Consider the following 12,426-nt stretch of genomic DNA (forward strand, 5'->3'; position numbering starts at 1 on the left):
TCCTTCTCTCACCTCTTATTCTTGTCTTTTTCTCTAGGCTCTGGGAAGTGGCTGTGTATCCGGATGATCGCTGCTGAAGATGGAGGAACCCAGGAAAGGTGAGTGAAATGCAGCGCTGCAGCGATCGTAACGAAATGCTTTTAAAAATGATGTCTTCCCTTTCAGGATCGTCGGTGATGTCTCTGTGGTGCAGATTAGCTGGTAGGTCTCTTGTCTCCCTTTGCAGGTGACCCAGGATGCTGACAGGCGTGGCTGAAGTCCAGATGCAGGAGCTGACACGGTGAGCGTCCAGCTGCGAGGAGCAGAACAACGCGAAGCGTGAGTTGCTGATCGGGTGTGGCTTAAATAGCTTTGGAAGAAGTTCCAAGTGTGTATCCTTCCTCCGATCAGGTATGTATCCTTCCCTGACCACACCCGGGTGGAAAGTAGTCCCACAGGTAAAGTAGTTCCTATTCAGGCCTCAAGAGGGCCTGGATGTGGCAGCATGGTCTGCATCAGGTAAGTGCACATTAAAACACTTGAACACATGTCTAGCTTTATGAGCCTGGCGCCTAAGGCGCCAGGACAGAGGTCCAACATGAGCCTGGCGCCTAAGGCGCCAGGACTGCGTCCAAAGGGCCCCAGCTTGGGCCCGCTGGCACTCCCCTGGGGGAAATGATGCCTGCCTCTGGGGTTGCTGGGTCGGACCTGGCTCCTTGGAGGTAGGCATCATGACAGTACCCCCCCTCAAGGCCCCTCCAAAGGTTCTTCCCTCTGGGGGTTTGGGCTTGTTCGGAAATCTCCGGTGAAACCTTTGTACTAATCGAGGTGCGTGGACATGGTTACTAGGCTCCCACGATCTCTCCTGAGGTCCATATCCCTTCCAGTCAACAAGATAGAAGAGTTTCGACTTTACCACCTTGGAGTCTAAAATGTCTTTAACTTCGAATTCTAATTCCCCTTCAATTCTAACTGGATCTGGAGGCTTGGACAATCGGGTTCCTGGTTGTACTGGCTTCAAAAGTGATGCATGAAAAACTGGATGAATACGCATGTTGGACGGTAGATCCAGTTTAAAGGCCACTGGGTTGATTATAGCTTTGATGGGATAAGGTCCTATGAATCTGGGATTGAAGGTTCGCGGGCCCTTGAGGGGTAAATGTTTAGTTGCTAGCCATACCTGGTCTCCTACTTGGTAAGGAGGAGTTTTACTTCGGTGCAAATCGGCGTTTTCTTTATACTTTTTCTTGGCTTGCTGTAAATGAGTTGCAGCTTCTTTGAAGGCTCGGGTTATTGTGGAATGCAGATGATTTACTGCGGGCATTTCCAGGGTCAGAGGTGGATCTAGATCAGAGGTCCGAGGATGGTGACCATACAAAGTATAAAAGGGGGTTTGTCCGGTTCCAGAATGCACTGAATTGTTGTATGCATATTCTGCGATCCAAAGGATGTCTTTCCAATTTAACTCGGATTGGTGTAACATGCACCGAAGATATTGCTCGAGAGTCTGATTGGTTCTCTCGGTTTGTCCGTCGGTCTGGGGGTGGTGGCTGGTGGATAACCGCACATCTATTTGTGCTAGTTGGCAACACTTCTTCCAAAAATGTGAGATAAATTGACTTCCACGATCCGAGACTAAAATGGAAGGGAAACCATGTATGCGAACTATATTCTCCAGGAATTCCTTGGCCAAGGTGGAAGCTAAAGGCAAACCCTTTAAAGGGATAAGTGGGCCATTTTGGAGAATAGGTCCACAATTACAAGGATTGTGTTGTAACCAGCACAAGGAGGCAGATCTGTTATAAAGTCCATTGACAGGGTGTGCCATGGTGCCGGTGGAATATCCAAGGGTTGAAGTAGGCCGGCTGGCCTTTTCTTTTGAGCCTTGTTTTGGGCGCAAATTCCACAAGACAGTACAAAAGTCTTTATGTCTTTTCTCCAAGAAGGCCACCAGAAGTGGCGTTTGATTTTTTCCTCCGTTTTAGCGATACCAGGGTGTCCTTCCATTAAAGATTCATGATGATGGGCAATAACAAGTTCTTGCAATTCTTTACTTGGCAGAAACAACCGCTCCTGGAAGTAGGGTAAGTCATCCTTAACGGTGTAATGAGGACCCTTTTGACTCCATTCTAGTAAGGTTGAAGAGTCTAGAAGTTGTTTTTCTTGCGTTTGGATATCCTCAATAGATTGCAATGAAGTTAAGCCTAAGATTCTTTGCTCAGGTATGATGGGCAAGGTTCTAAGCTCGAATTAGGTTCTTCCATGCCAATCCGGGATAAGGCGTCTGCTTTTCCATTCTTGCAGCCAGGGCAATAGGTTATTACAAAATCAAATTCCGCAAAGAATAGAGCCCATCGGAGTTGTCGTGAAGATTGAGCTTTGGCCGCCTTTAAATACTGTAAGTTTCTGTGGTCCGTAATTACGGTGATGGTGTGTCTTGACCCGAGAAGGTAGTGACGCCAAGCCTTGAAAGCAGATTTGATGGCCAGTAACTCTTTATCGGTAATTGCGTAGTTGATTTCAGGAGGAGAACATTTTCTGGACCAAAAGGCCACTGGGTGTAGTTGGTTAGTTTTTGGGTCTCTTTGCGACAGGACAGCTCCCATGGCCGAACTGGAAGCATCGGTTTCCACTATGTACGGGAGATCTGGGTGCGGGTGCGGGTGCTTCAATACAGGTGCCGAGGTGAATTTGGTTTTCAGGTCCTGGAAGGCTTGTTCGGCCTCAAGAGTCCATTCGAAGCGTTTGTTTTTCTTTAGGAGAGCGGTGATGGGTTGGACTGTTCGGGAAAATTCCGGGATGAATCTTCGATAGAAATTGGCAAAGGCGAGCATGCTCTGAACTCCCTTCACCGAGCTTGGAGATGGCCATTTGAGGATGGCGTCCACCTTTCGCGAGTCCATTCGGACTCCTTGAGGTGTCAGGATGAATCCGAGAAACTCAACTTCTGTGGTATGAAAAACGCATTTTTCGAGTTTTGCAAATAGTCTGTGCTGGCGCAGTTTCTCAAGAACTGCCCTAACATGTTTTCTGTGATCAGATTCTGAAGAAGAGTACACCAGGATGTCGTCAATGTAAACAATGACGCAGACATCGATAAGTTCCCGAAGAACATCATTCATAAAGTACTGAAAGGCGGCAGGTGCATTGCACAAACCGAAGGGCATCACCTGATATTCGAAGAGCCCAAATTTGGTGCGGAATGCAGTCTTCCATTCGTCGCCTTCTTTTATGCGCACCAGGTGATAAGCTCCTCGGAGATCTAACTTGGTGTACACACAAGCGTCTTTCACCTGGTCGATAAGCTCAGGGATCAAGGGCAGAGGATAACGATTCTTAATCGTTATTTGATTTAGGGCGCGATAGTCTATACACGTTCTAAGGTCGCCTTCTTTTTTTGGCACGAAGAACAGAGCTGAAGAGACAGGAGACTTGGACGGGCGAATAAAACCATTGGCTAGGTACTGATCTAAATACTGACGCAAATGCAGGTTCTCAGGTTCCGTAAGAGCATAAATCCTACTACAAGGTAGTTGAGCATTGGGTACCAGATCGATCTGGCAATCATAAGACCGATGGGGAGGTAACGTGTTAGCCTGTTCTTTCTGAAAAACGTCTTGGAATTCTTGGTATTCTGACGGTAGCTGTACAGGGGTGGAAGTTGCTTTGGCTAGACCCATAGCTGGATTTCTTGGATAACAAGTTGGTTCACAATCAGGAAAACGTATCTTCTTTGCTCGCCAGTCAATTCTGGGATTATGTGTTTCTAACCAAGGAATTCCAAGAATTACTTGAAATTGTGGGGCCTTGATCACATCAAACACGATTGCTTCCCGATGTCCATCCTGACCCACCAGTGTCACTTCAACAGAGGAATGCGTTACAGGCCCTGAGGCTATTTCGGTTCCATCTACTGTAGTAATGACATCTTGGGTCACTTTCGGGCGGAGAGGAAGCTTAATCCTGGAAGCCAATTCACGGTCTATGTAATTTCCAATAGCTCCACTCTCGATGTATGCTTTTATAGCATGCAACTGCTGAGGCTGTTTTGGGTCCACGAGCACCATTGGCATGACGAAATGCGAGGTCAAAGAGTTAGTTTTCAAGCTCGGCAAGCGGACCCCTACGCTTGCCGGGCTAGGTCGTTTCCCGAATCAGGTGTCACTAATTCGTTATCAGTAGCTCCAGCCACCTTCTTAAGGGGTTTAACTGGACCATTTCGAAGAAAGTGACCGGAAGTCCCGCAATACAGACAAAGTTGCATTTGCCGCCTTCTCTCTCATTCTTTCTGCGTTACTGGTCCTTTAACACCACCTATTTGCATAGGTTCAGATACGTCGGTACTCTTGGAGGTAGCGTGGGTTTTGATCGGTGCTCGGTTTTCATACTTGAACCGATCTGCTTTTCTATTTTGAAGTCTGTGATCAAGTTGAACCACCAAGTCAATGTAGTCTGCGCAGACCTGGGGTGGGTTTACTATCTGAGCTAGAATATCCTTAAACTCTCCGCGCAGGCCTCGATGAAACAATGTGATCCTTTTGCTTTCTGGCCATCCAGTTTCCACAACCAGTCTGTTAAAGGTGGCTATGTAGGACAGAAGATCCTGATTACCTTGTCGTAAGGATAGCAGTTCGTTATCAAGGGCCTTTCCTTGAGAGTGTCGAGCGAACAATCTTTCCATGCTGGCCTGGAAGCCCTGAAAGTTCTGGAGAATGGGATCATCCTGATTTACCAATGGAATAGACCAATCGGCAGCACTGCCACTGAGGTAAGATAGTATAAAGGCTACCTTGGTCTGGTCGTTAGGGAAGGCTCCGGGTCTGCATAGAAAGTGTAAACGACATTGGTTCATAAAGACGGCATATTTCTTGGGATCCCCCGCAAAACGTTCAGGCGGGGCCAAAGGCATGTGTCCAGGTAGATTAATTTGTACCGGGTTACTCAAACCCATTGATGTGGAAATGTCTCCGGAATTAGGTAAAGGAGTGTGCCCTGCCTGGGCCTGTAATAACCTTTTGGCTAGGTCATCAGTTCTTTCCTTAGATAAGATCAGTTCTCTTTTGAGAGCGTTAGTCTCCTGGCGGGCTGAGTGCACCTCAGCCCGTAATTCCTCCAAAAGCTGGGCCAGCTGGTCAGTCTCGGAAGTCTCCATAGCGCCCGGGTGGGAAATTGTGGGTAGGCTTCGCGTTCTGTAACGCTCACCTGATTCCCACGGAGGCACAGGTCTGGCTTCGAGTGCTGATGCTTCTTCAATGGTGAAGCGCAGGACTCTGAAGATGGACAGGAAGGACCCTCTACTCTGGCTTCTCCGGCTCGCAGGAATATTCCCCTGTGCGTGAAAAGGGAGTATTACCTACTGACTGAGTTATGCTCAAGCCTCCCACTCTCTTCCAACCCTCCACGATACCCTTCCACGATTCCCCGTGAAGTCTCACCTTAGGGTCTGAAAGGACGAGCTCTCCATCCTGCTTCTGACGCAGGGGCGCGTTGAACCCAGTTACTTCACTGGATTGAGGTTGGATGGGAGTTCAGGTAAGCTTGATTATACTGGTAAGGCGCTGTAAAAGTTCTGTTGCAAGTCCAAAAGTTCAAGCTTTAAATAATAATGTTTATTGTCTTTTTTCAGGTGATGAATGAAGATTCCTTTGGAGATTTCTTGCAACAAAGCGCTGATGTTGATGTCTTTTCCCCATATGGGCCGGGGTTCGGAATGCCAGAGATATGGCGCCGACCCGAAGTGAAACGTGCAGTTCCAGTAAAGATCTGGTAAGTCCTAGATGAGCGCTCAGGTAATGTTTTTGCATTCGCTCATCTAATGTCTTTGTCTTTTTTCCCCATAGGGGCCGGGGTCCTGCTTGGAAGCAGCAAGACCCGAAATGAAATGGGAATGACCCAACAGGTAAGTCTTAGAAGGAAACTGAGCTTTTCCTAGTCCCTTCATTCTCTCACCTCTTATTCTTGTCTTTTTCTCTAGGCTCTGGGAAGTGGCTGTGTATCCGGATGATCGCTGCTGAAGATGTAGGAACCCAGCAAAGATGAGTGAAATGCAGCGCTGCAGCGATCGTAACGAAATGCTTTTAAAAATGATGTCTTCCCTTTCAGGATCGTCGGTGATGTCTCTGTGGTGCAGATTAGCTGGTAGGTCTCTTGTCTCCCTTTGCAGGTGACCCAGGAGGCTGACAGGCGTGGCTGAAGTCCAGATGCAGGAGCTGACACGGTGGGCGTCCAGCTGCGAGGAGCAGAACAACGCGAAGCGTGAGTTGCTGATCGGGTGTGGCTTAAATAGCTTTGGAAGAAGTTCCAAGTGTGTATCCTTCCTCCGATCAGGTATGTATCCTTCCCTGACCACACCCGGGTGGAAAGTAGTCCCACAGGTAAAGTAGTTCCTATTCAGGCCTCAAGAGGGCCTGGATGTGGCAGCATGGTCTGCATCAGGTAAGTGCACATTAAAACACTTGAACACATGTCTAGCTTTATGAGCCTGGCGCCTAAGGCGCCAGGACAGAGGTCCAACATGAGCCTGGCGCCTAAGGCGCCAGGACTGCGTCCAAAGGGCCCCAGCTTGGGCCCGCTGGCACTCCCCTGGGGGAAATGATGCCTGCCTCTGGGGTTGCTGGGTCGGACCTGGCTCCTTGGAGGTAGGCATCATGACAATCTGTTTCTTCTTTTCTTGCCCTTTAGTCAGATGGGGGAGATTTTCCTGATTCCTATTCTTCTTTTTTTGTTTTTTTCTTGCATTCCTTCTTCTCCTGGAGTTTTGATTATTTGCCCCAGTCCAATTTATGATTGAGTCATCTTTAGAGTCCTCTTTGCCTTAATTTTGCTTATCTAAGGTGTCTTCCCCCCCTGATCTTGTTCTTCCATGAGTTGGGCTGTCTTTAAGAGTTCCTCTATTGTTGACTCAGATAAGGGGGTATCTCCCTGATCCTAAAATTGTTGAATGTCAGTTTGACTTCCTATTACTTTTTGGGCTGGTTTTTCGTTCCAGTTCCACAAAGCCTTCAGCATCTAATCTCTTCCAGACTCTTCTGCTTTCCCGAGATCTTTCATGAGGGTTCGGAGGAGGGCCGTTTCTTTTCTGTGGTTTAAGGAGACATTTTTTTATCTATTCTATGATGGAATTATTACTGTATTTATCACATTACTGAGACCGACCATGTCATGATGCCTACCCCCAGGCATCCGGACCAAGCCCATCAGCCCCGGGAGCAGGCATCTAGACATTTAGTAAAACCTCAGCAGCCCCGGCTAGGGACTATCTGGGTTCAGTCCTGGCGCCTTAGGCGCCAGGCTCATAGTAGGAATCAGTCCTGGCGCCTAAGGCGCCAGGCTCATAGTCATTCCTTACCTCAGGCACACCATGCTGCAAATGACTCCAATCCAACATGAAGCCTGAAAGGTACTATTTTTCTACAGGGACTATTTTTTACTCGGGTGTGGTTCTAGGGACTTCTTACCTGGGACTACTTTTGAGGCTATTTAAACCACGCCCGACCAGCAACACACGCTTCGCGTTATTCTGCATCCAGGAGCGTAACACTCATCGTGCCTGCAGCCTGCATCCAGTCTTCTGCCACGCCCGCCTCGAATCCGGAGCTCCTAAAACAAAGAGGAAAGAAAGGGACAAGGTTAGAAAACGAACTTATTTCTATTCCACACCTGATTCTGGATCCATCTTGTCTCCGGACCTGTAAAGACAATCATTTCTGCACGCGCCGCACCTCCAGCTGCAGCGCCGCACCATCCTCACCAGTCTTCACAGCATCCTTCGGGTCGGCGCTGCCTCCATCATTTCTTCGCCGAACTTCGGCACCTAGGAGACAAAAGAAAACCACAAGGTGAGCCGAGGGAACCAACAAATATAATTCTTACCACCATAGACTTACCTGATCTACCACCAGAGGCATCCTTTTGTGACTCTCCATATTTTCACGTGCCGCATCTGTAAAGAGAGACAAAACAACACGTTTTCCTTGTGCAACATTTACCGGACAGCGCCAGGTAATGCAGACTCTTACCTGAGCGCCACCAGCTGCCACAAGAGCATCTTTTCACGAGCCAGTTGCAAGACAAGAAAGGAAGGGGGGAACAAGAGTGAACATCGGACATATTGAACTCTATGAACTTAATACTTACTGGTCCTCACCAGGAACCTCAGAGTCAATACTCTCCGGAACTCTCCCGAGCCTTCAAACCAGTGAAGTAACTGGAATCGACACGCCCCTGCAAATCCACGCAGGATGGAGAGCTCATCTTTCAAGAATATAAGGTGAGATTGCTGTGAGGGCATTTCAGAGGTGATTAGTTGAGGAGGACTGTGGGGGTGCCATCACTTGAATCCACAAGTGGCTAAATCCATCTCTCCACTTGCAGGAGAATATTTCTACGGGTTAAGCAGACAAGATTAGGAGGGCAGATCCAGTCAGTCATCGCTGCACTACGCATCATGTGGGTGGAGACCGATGCTGTCCGGGTTCGACCGCCAGGTGAGCGTAACAGAACGCGAAGCCTATCTACAAATCCCCACCCGGGCGTTATGGAAACCTCAGAAACCGACCAACTAGCCCTATTGTTAGGGGAACTTAGGGCAGAAGTGCAGTCCGCGCGCCAAGAGACTAATGCCCTCAGGATTGAACTGATTGTGTCAAAGGAGCGCACTGATGATCTTGATAGACAATTACTGCAAAACCAAGCTGGGCAAACACCATTACCTGGACTCGGGGGGAATCCAACTCCTGTTTCATCGAGCAATCCTGTGCACGTGGTTCTACCAGGGAGCATTCCTTTAGCTCCACCCAAACGTTTTGCTGGGGACCCAAAAAAGTTTGCCGTGTTTATGAACCAATGCCGCTTGCACTTTTTATGCAGACCTGGAGCTTTTCCGAACGACCAAACCAAAGTAGCCTTTGTACTATCATATCTTAGTGGCAGCAGATTGGTCAATTCCTTTAGTTAACCAGGATGACCCCCTTCTTCGGGATTTTCAAGGTTTTCAATTGAGCATGGAAAGACTATTTGCCAGACATTCACAGGGACAGGCCCTGGATAACAAACTTTTATCATTACAACAAGGTAACCAGGATCTACTAACCTATATCGCCACTTTCAAAAGGTTAGTGGTGGAAACCGGATGGCCAGAGGTAAAACGAATTACATTATTTCATCGTGGACTTCGGGGTGAACTCAAAGACGTTTTGGCCCAAGTTGTGAACCCACCTCATTATTGTGCCTAATATATAGACTTAGTGGTCCAGTTAGACCACCGACTTCAGAATCGAAAGGTTGATCGAGCTAAATTCGAGAATCGGGTATTGGTTAAACCCAATGTTACCCTCAAAGGAACAGATGTATCAGAACCGATGCAGATCGGGGGGTCAAGGGACCCTTAACTCAAAAGAAAAGAGAAAGAAGACGGCAGATGCAATTGTGTCTGTACTGTGGGGCCTCAGGACATTTTCTACGGGATTGCCCTATAAAAACATCTAAAAAAGTAGACGGAGTTGCTGATAACAATCAAACAGAGCCTGATTCGGGAAACGACCACGCCCGACAAGCGTAGAGGTCCGCTTGCCGAGCTTGAAGAAGGATACTCAGACCTCGCACTTCATCATACCAATGGTCCTTATAGATCCAAGGCAGCCATCACGTATGCACGCAGTGAGGGCATACCTTCATAGCGGGGCCATAGGAAACTATGTGGACCACGAGTTGGCTTCTAGGATGAATCTATCTCTCTGCAAAAAGACCACTTCGGATGTCATCACCACAGTCGATGGAACTGAAATTGCCTCTGGGCCTGTAACTCATTCCACCGCAGAGATGACACTATTGGGTCAGGATAGGCATCGAGAGACTATTGTGTTTGATTTAATCAAAGCCCCGCAGTTCCAAATAATATTGGGGATACCTTGGTTGGAAACACATAATCCTTGTATTGATTGGCGAGAGAAGAGAATTACCTTCCCGGATTGTGCACATACTTGTTACCCAAAAAAAACCTTGAACCAAGGCCTGGCCACAGTTGCTACTCCAGTCGTGCAGTTACCTCAGGAATATCAGGAATTCCAGGATGTTTTCCAAAAGGAACAGGAAAACACCCTACCACCTCACAGATCATACGAATTTCAAATCGATCGCATACCCGGTGCACAACCTCCATGTAGTAGGATCTACACCCTTACGGAACCCGAAAACCTTCACCTACGACAATACTTGGACCAATACCTTGCTAATCGCTTCATTCGTCCATCCAAGTCCCCTGCATCTTCAGCTTTGTTCTTCGTGCCTAAAAAGGAAGGTGACCTCAGAACGTGCATAGACTACTGCGCATTAAATCAGATCACGGTTAAGAACCGATACCCATTGCCTCTGATCGCCGAATTACTAGACCAAGTAAAGGACGTTTGCATCTACACTAAATTAGATCTCCGAGGGGCATATCATCTGGTACGTGTAAAGAAAGGCGATGAATGGAAGACTGCTTTTCGCACTAAGTACGGGTTATTTGAATACCAGGTGATGCCCTTCGGGTTGTGCAATGCACCAGCAGCCTTCCAGTATTTTATGAACGATGCCCTTCGTGAACTCATTGACGTCTGTGTTGTTGTATACATAGATGATATTCTAGTGTACTCCTCTTCAGAATCAGACCATGTGAAGCACGTTCGTGCAGTCCTTGAGAAACTACGCCAGCACAAGTTATATGCAAAATTGGAAAAATGCGTTTTTCATGCTACGGAAGTTGAATTCCTTGGATTTATCCTGACTCCAAAAGGAGTCCGAATGGACTCTCGAAAGGTGGACGCAATCCTCAAGTGGCCATCACCCAGTTCAGTTAAAGGGGTACAAAGCATGCTCGGATTTGCTAATTTCTACCGCAGATTCATTCCGGATTTCTCACATGTTGCACACCCTATCACAACACTTTTGCGAAAAAACAAACGCTTCTTGTGGACCGAAGAAGCTGAAAAGGCCTTCCAAGAGCTGAAAGCGAAATTCACGTCTGCACCTGTCTTAAAGCATCCACGCCCCGAACTTCCATACATAGTTGAAACTGATGCATACAGTTTAGCCATGGGAGCTGTCCTGTCCCAGAAGGATCCTGAAACCGGTCAACTTCACCCAGTAGCATTTTGTTCCAGAAAGTTCTCGGCAACCGAGTTAAACTATGCGGTTACCGATAAAGAATTATTAGCCATCAAATCCGCCTTCAAGGCTTGGCGGCATTATTTTCTCGGTGCCAGGCATACCATTACGGTAATCACCGTTCACCGGAACTTGCAGTATTTAAAAACAGCCAAGGCCCAATCGTCGCGTCAACTTCGATGGGCATTGTTCTTTGCCGAGTTCGATTTCGTGACCACTTATCGACCAGGTTGTAAAAATGGCAAGGCAGATGCCTTATCCCGAATAGGGATGGGAGAAGCATATGCAAACCCGGAACCGGTGCCTATAATTTCAGAAAAAATAATTCTTGGCATAACCACTCTACAGACACTAGAGGATATTCAAGTAAAGATCCAACAACTCTTCGATCCAACAGCCCTGCAGGACTGGGTGAAGAAAGGCCCGGACTACTCAGTCATCAGTGACCTACCTTATTATCAAGGGCAACTTTTTCTACCACACAAGGAACTACAAGAACTAGTCATCTCCAATTATCATGACACCCTGATGGAAGGACACCCAGGTATCGCAAAAACTGAAGCTAAAATTAAGAGACAATTCTGGTGGCCCACCTGGTGAAAAGACGTAAAGTCATTTGTAATGTCCTGTGGCATTTGCGCCCAAAACAAAAGTCAGAAGAAAAAACCGGCTGGCCTTTTACAACCCTTGGATATTCCACCTACACCATGGCACACCTTATTGTTAGACTTTATTACAGACCTACCTCCATGTAATGGATTTAACACCATTCTCGTTATTGTGGATCTTTTTTCCAAAATGGCCCACTTTATTCCTTTAAAGGGATTACCTTCTGCTTCAATTCTGGCTAAGGAGTTTCTCGAAAACATTGTTCGAATACACGGATTACCCTCCGTATTGGTCTCTGACCGAGGTAGTCCATTCATTTCACATTTTTGGAAGAAATATTGTCAACTGGCGCAAATCGACGTGAGGTTATCAGCCAGTCACCATCCCCAGACCGATGGTCAGACAGAGAGGACCAACCAGACCCTTGAACAGTACCTACGTTGCATGTTACACCAGACCGAAAGTAATTGGAAAGAAATTTTATGGATTTCCGAGTATGCATACAATAACTCTGTACATTCAGGAACCGGACAAAGCCCCTTTTATACCATATATAGACATTACCCTCGAACCTCAGAACTAGATTTGCCTCAGCATTTAGAAATGCCTGCAGTTAGTCATTTGCATTCTACTATTACACAAGCCTTTAAAGAGGCAACAGAACATTTGAAACAAGCAAAAGAGAAGTATAAG

Source organism: Ambystoma mexicanum, chromosome 12 (assembly GCF_040938575.1).
Source record: "Ambystoma mexicanum isolate Mex_15411 chromosome 12, UKY_AmexF1_1, whole genome shotgun sequence".
NCBI lineage: Eukaryota > Metazoa > Chordata > Amphibia > Caudata > Ambystomatidae > Ambystoma > Ambystoma mexicanum.